The 6,971-nt window shown below is 46.0% G+C and overlaps 1 long non-coding RNA gene across 1 annotated transcript; it reads right to left on the bottom strand.

The window, feature by feature from the left end:
• Positions 1-5,461: 5,461 nt before the first annotated feature.
• Positions 5,462-6,647, bottom strand: LOC106895129. The gene is made up of 2 exons (XR_001413363.1): positions 6,463-6,647; positions 5,462-6,258 (listed from the first exon to the last, which is right to left on the bottom strand). It is a non-coding gene; the product is annotated as an uncharacterized LOC106895129 (long non-coding RNA).
• Positions 6,648-6,971: the final 324 nt, after the last annotated feature.

Consider the following 6,971-nt stretch of genomic DNA (forward strand, 5'->3'; position numbering starts at 1 on the left):
ACGTCCCATTCCTTTAAATTATTCTTTCTTATCCTGTCAGAATAGACACCAGAGCTGGAAACCTTCCTCGCAAAGCGAGTACAGAGCAGGGAAGAGTATTACTTTACGCTTGTTTTGTTCCACAGTTCTCTTGAAGCTCCTCTGGCCACTGCCAGAGACAGGAGCCTGGGCTTGTTCAACCTTTCATCTGACTCAGTACAGCAAGTCTTTACCTCCACTTTCCGGCTGGCATGAAAGGGCGGGGGGGGGGGGGGGGGGTCGTTGTGCGCCTGGGGGTGTCCCTTGGGTGCTGGGCGGGGCCTGAGGCTGTTTAAGCGGGTGTTGGGTGCTGGGGTGGGGCATTTGTGCTGCTGCAGTCACCGTCACGACAATCCTGTTGTTGTCAGCAAGAGCTAATAAGAATGCCGGGAAAGGCTGAAATGACTGCAGCGGGGAGTATTCGTAAAGACCTATTTGGGGCACATCCTGCATTCCTTAAGTGCCTGCAGGAGCGGCTGTGACTACCAGGGGCAAAATGAGTGTACATCCTGGCTCTCCCCACCTAGGCGTTCACACACGCACCAAGTATCTCTTGCTTATCGGCATTTTACAAAAGATAGCCCTTTCAGCAAATTAACTCCTTATAGGGAAAGACACCGGAAAGTTGCCTATGGGAAACTTACAATGTAAATCCATTAATCAAGCAAAGCCACTCACGTATCTCTACCTAATCATTCAATAGCACTTATTTCCTAGTCTCTCCCATGTTTATATTTAGATAGGAAAAAAATGCAGCAGTCAAAAAATTCTGAATGGATAAGGAAAAAAAAAGTCATTAGGAAGCCTGTCTGGAGATGAGTATAAACTTTATAACGAAGGAGGACCGTGTCTGGAAGCAGGAAAAGCAGAAATTGAATTCCCCACCACCAGGAGGTCCCTTCAATTCCCCTGTCCTCCAACCCTTTGTTAAGGCAGGCTACTGCCTCTCTAAAAATCCTGGGGAGCATTTTCTCATGTGAAGCCTCGCAAGAAGGTTTTGACAAAACAACTGGGTATTAACAAACTACTCAAGCTCAAAGCACCAACATAAAGGACTAGGTTTTGAGCCAGTTTAATCCTGTTACTGGTTTGCGGACAGGCCCAGTTCAGAAAAGGGCTACCAAACATACACCTGGCTGATCAAAAGTCCTCTATTTTCCCCAACCAGTGCAATGACACACCAGCAACTGCAACAGCGATCACGCAAAAATGTGATTACAAATTAATTGGAAGACCTTATCAGAACCTTCTTAATATAAAACAGCATCTCTTGATCTAAAAGAGCTTGACAGGCTCCTCTGACAATGCAGATATTAATCATGAAGGTAGTTGAGCACACCAGGGCTAAAATGTCATTTCAAAAACCATTGGAAAGAGAATAATTCTTTTCACATTTGTTTAACACTGCGAGCAAATCATTTTTCCGAGAGTGCTTCGTCAAATCCCAGAACAATCACTGAAGGCTACTGTAAAATTGTAAATACAAAGGTAAAGCTAGAAGCACAAGACAGACACACACACCTGTGAAGAAAACACCCTTCCCGTGGCCTCTTTACAAAACCATACCACTGCCTTTCCTTCCCAGGCTCTCAATATTTGTTTTTTTAAAATCAAACATGGAACAAGGTTTTAAAGTTGATGACAGTGGGTACGCCCTCTGCCTCTCCACAGGAGGGATGCAGCAAGACAACTGGTCCTGCAAGGTGATGTCCTGCCTGTCTCCCAGCGGTGAGGGCTGTGAAGTCCTGGGCAGGTGTCTGAGACTATCAGTTGGGATGCCAACATTAGTGGTAGGGCTTGGCTTTTGTGATGTGGTTATTTGCCAACAAAAACCCAGGCTGGGATCACCAATTCATTTACCAAAGACCATCCGTAATCAAAAGAAAGTAAGAGATTTTTATAACTACTAAGCTGAGCCATATATAAACTAGTGGCCTAAGAGCCAGAAGTGCTAATTTCTGAGCCAGCACACACAACTACATGCTGTTTTCCAGCATCTCCATCCTACCCTTTACACATCTTTTCAGAGGGAACATCCTTCCTCACCACACAGGCATAGGTATGGGATCATGCACAGCAGTATTCCCATCTGTCCTACACCCAGCACAAGCCTCCCATGGGAGAATATATTTTATTCTAGGATTTGATTAGTAAGCCAGTAACCAACTGTAAACGTGCTTTTTCTTGTCACTGTACTAGCTGTTATTAAAGAGTACTGGCCCTTTTCACATCGTTTGCTCTGCCATGGAGCATCCTCACAATTTAGGACCTTTCCCCATGGATAAATCCATGCAAGGTATTAGTGCCTGCACAGCACTGCAGGGCAATCTCACAGCTGCTCTTAGGCTGCATCATTGCTCCTTTAGTTAAGTAACAAGATCCCCTATGCTTAAAAGTGGATGTTAAGAGGCCCCTGAAAAATGAAGCCTATAACATATTAATCAGAGCAAATTTAACATCATAAATAAAAGCTGGTGGTAAAAAAAAAAAAATATTACTGCCTCTCTACTGCGGATTCAAAGTGAAGGGGGAAATACAGTCAGATTTGTATCAGTGCTTCCTCCCTATATAAATAGCTGCAATTGGCATGCTAAAAATAAACCACATAAATATTAAAGGCCCACTGCTCCGTAACTTACTGTTGTGCTTACTTACTGCTTAACGGTTGCGTAAATCAGGAGTAATATCAAAGAGATCAATGAACTTACACCAGAATACTTTGCAGAAGTCAGAGGGAGGGATTGTGCTTCCACGAGCCCTCCCATGAACACTTCTCCATCAGCTGACTGAGCTTTCCTTCCTCCTGACCTACAGGTCCCTTTGACAGCAACGGGAAAACCAGCATAGGGTTAAACGCCAAGAAAGCTGCGTAAATCAGAAGCCATCCGAGAAGGAAAAAGCTGCTTTACTCAGGTTTATCTAAAAACATTCAGATTTCACCCATCTCAGTCACGCCTGACCCCCCTGCCAGTGATACAATGGGAAACATCTCTCACGGCACATAGATTTTCTAAAGCATGGACAGCTAGAGTTAAGTGTCTTGCACTTAGATAAAATAGGCAGAGCGTTAACAAAAAAACAGCATAATAGAAAAAAATATGGTCCTTTTGCCTAATCCATAAGAACCTGCAAAAAAACAGCATAATAGAAAAAAATATGGTCCTTTTGCCTAATCCATAAGACAGGACACAAGTAACCCTTAAAAACAATCATTTATCTTTTTAATTTTTAAGCCTAGCCTGAACAAGGACTGCAAAAGATATCTACTAACTAGAGCAAAGAAATATTCCTCCTAGAGCAGCATCTAGCTCAGTATCTACACATGTCAAATAAAAAAGCAATTACCATAAAACTACTGTAAAAATAAGTAGCTATACTTTTCTTTCGTAGACCATTTTTCTCCCCCCCAAAATAACTCAGTATTTTGCCGGTGAAATACTTCAGACTAATGCACTCCTGAAAAAACAGCTGGAGATGAACAAAATAGTCTCAAATGGCTCTTCTGTCTAATTTTAACTCTAAGAGACCGTTTTACATCAAATAAAAAGACAACATAATGTACCTGATAATAAATCACACTATTTGCAAGGGCACTTACGGAACACGAATTATTTGTATTACTGAAATAAACATTTGATGGAATCCACCAAAACATGTGAAACTATTTAAAGGGAAATACAGTAGTTCTCCATCCTGAATAAACCAAAGCAAAAAAACCCAACGAACCAAACTGTGCTTTACCACGTCTAGTTATTGTGTTATTCTGATTACATGGGAAAACTAAAGACACAAAGGCTGCCTGTTTTGCTATTTTTTTTTTCTTGCTTTTCCAGGAAACCAAATATTAAGTACCTGGCTTACAAACCTCCTCCAGCACTTGATCCCACTTCCTTTGACGTTCACCTCCTACGAATGACACAATCCAACGCCCACGTGGCAGTTCTAAGAAAGCAAGAATGCTGTGGCTTCACCAAACCCCCATCCACTTGGGGCTGGCCAAAGAAAGATAAAACACCCTGACACTCTGCAAACAAATTATACCCATTGCTAACGTAAGGAGGGGGAAGGGAGAGCAAAAGGTGGTGGTGGTGGGAATTAAATCAATCACAGGAAGCATCCTTAGTCATTCAAAGCACATGTTGACACTTTAATGGCACACCTGGAAATTAAAAGCCTATACTAGTTAGGAAGAAAACAGTAGGCTGCAACTGGGTAACGAGCATCACTTTGCCAGCTGGGAAGTGGGACCTCGAGCACCTTGTCCATGGCTTCGGTTTGCAGATGCTGCAGGGGAGAGGGGCTGCGTCCAACAAGGTTGGAGGTTGGCAAGGTTGACAAGACTTTGAGGAGCACAGGACCCCCCCATCTGTGCCTTACAAACCTATTTCTATGGCTGCGCAGGTCAAATAAAGCATCAGCACTGAGTAGGTGGGGTCTTTGTGGAAGAAAAAGGATTCAACAGCACAAAGAGGATTTGGTACTACATTTATCATTGAAGTCAGCTTTTAAGCAGCTAGACACAGTCATTGCAGATGGTATTAAGAAGTGTTTCAAGGGCCACAATGTATTGGGCGGCAAAAGCCAGAGCTCCAAAAACCTGAGAGGAAAGTTCACGGCAGGGACATTGCTTGGACTGCTCACCTGCTGCCTTCTCAATTACCAACGTAGCATTTTGTCAAAAGCACAGAGCTTGAGAGCCCTGCATGCTGCATCTCAGGAGCGTGACCACCACTGTGACAATACCTGCCTGCCACAGCCAGGTATTCCCCTGAGCTCTTCCAGCCAAAGCTGGTCTCATTCAGCTCTCCACAGCTTATAAGACCCAAGAAGAGCAGAGCTTCCATGAGCAGAGCTGCACCCATAAGTGTCCTCCCCCTCCTTGGATCACCTTTGTTAGCAAACAGTTAAAAATACTACCTTTAGCTCAGAACCCAAGCTTTGGCCTAAGCAACACCACCATTTAGGAAGTCAAACAAACAAACAGGAAGCAAGGAAAATGTTGTATAATTACTCAGAGCTGCCCTGGAAGGAGGGCTGTACCAAAAGCACTGAGTTTCTTTTATTCGGGATTTCTTACTGCAGTAGAATGCTGCCTAAGAGCTGCCGTATCCTGCTTGAGTGAGTACATTCTCCTTGGAAATCAAGCAAAGGTTTCTAATCGTTTTTGACAGGGTGCAGTCCCCCAAAGCTACATTTTCCATCTGATTCATGCTGTCTGACTGTAACCCTACGACAGTTATTGAAAGTTAATTAGCGGTGAAGTGCAAAGAGCTCTAGGAATGAAAATACAAGCGAGAACTGCACGTGGATTTCCCAGAAAAATACTGTCAAGAAGGTTGGCATAACCCAAAAAATACTGCAAATTGAAAATGTGAAAGGGATTCCTCTAATAACTTGGCTATGATTGTCCCTTGCTGTTTAGAAACGCAACCAAGACGTGACATATTTTTAGGAGTTTATTAGGGAAGCAGGTAAGTACAAAACCCAGCATTTCTTTCTTCACCACATTTGCTAGAGAGAGCGCTTGAAAAATTACATAAAGACAACACCCAGATTACATAGAGACAAATAAAGATATAAATCAATCGCTGCTTCCTTTGGAGACTGAGGTTTGTCAGATGTTGCGCACGCTATCAAATCCCAACTATTTTCGCCCTTATTCTCCACTTCCTCAGTACTTGCAAGGAATAATCCACAGCTCCATGCCTGCTCAGCCAGCTCGCAGCGGGCGTAGGAGGCGAGGCGAGCAGAGCCGCAGCCCCGCACCACCCACTCCCCGCAGATGTAAGCGCCGAGACAAGGTGCGAGGCAGTGGGCAGACCCCTTCAGGTGTTAAAAAAGCCCATCCCGGCACCCCCGGGAGTTGGATCCAGCCCTAAAACCATCAAAAATTCAACCCGAAAGCAACCCTCCTGCAGAGAAACGACATAGTTTTTAAGAACAAGGAAGGGAACGCATTGTAGCAAATCAAGTAGGTTGGAAAGGCCAAATGTAGGGCTCCGTATAAAAATAGAGGTTGGTGATGCCAGAATGCTTGGGCAAAATTGTGCCTATTGATTTTCGTAGAATAGGAAAAAAGCTCCAGCCCTTTCCAGCCCTGAGTGTTGACTGTGAGTCACAAGTGATCTAAAATGACTGCAGTGAGCAAGCGGGGACCAGGCTCAGTTGGACCCAGCTCGTGTCTCCGCAGCGCTGACGGGGGGAACGGCAGCATCCCGACCTGGGCTCTTCTTCCAGTGCCTAGAAAACAGAGAGAACCTGCAGAAGTTCTGCTCCATCAAAGCACCTCCTAACATCCCGTGGGGGCATTCCCCTGGGTGGGCAGATGGCTGCTGTTGGGTGGGTGACTCCGGGCCACCACGGTGACATGGCCTGACCTCTCCTCTGTGCTGGGCAGGGAAGGGGGCATGGGGAATGGGGTGCATTGGGAGGGCAAATACTAACTCTGCTCTGTTCTGCCGGGGTGGCTGCCTTGCCGAGGTGTGGGAAGCCTCACAAGCTGCTCACGCTTGATTTTGGACCAATTTACATCTTGGCCGGTAAGGGCAGTCAACGTTTCTCAGCCAGCCAGGCAGAGGCGGGACAGCAACCCCAGGAGACGCTTCTGCTGAGCTGTTAAATCCACGGGATTTTCCTTTTTTTTCTTTCCAAGCGCAGACCCCGAACTCCCCCGGAGCCCTAAAACACGAGGAGGAGAAGCCAAAGGTGGGGTGGGTCCAGGAGCCGCGCCTGCCCCTGCACAGCTCGCTCCCCCCGCGAGCATTCCGCATCAACCGGGGTGAACCCCCTGCCCACGGCCGTTCACCGCCGCGGCCCTGCCGGAGGAGGAGGAGGAGGAGGAGGGATGCTCGGGCGGAGAAGGGTGCCCGCTGTCGCTGATAGAAAAGAGGTGACTTGAAAATGTCAGCCCCCACCCGGTCTGGGGCTTTCGGGAGCGCTTCCCACCGAGTCAC

Source organism: Calidris pugnax, unplaced genomic scaffold (genome assembly GCF_001431845.1).
Source record: "Calidris pugnax isolate Ruff unplaced genomic scaffold, ASM143184v1 scaffold103, whole genome shotgun sequence".
Lineage (NCBI taxonomy): Eukaryota > Metazoa > Chordata > Aves > Charadriiformes > Scolopacidae > Calidris > Calidris pugnax.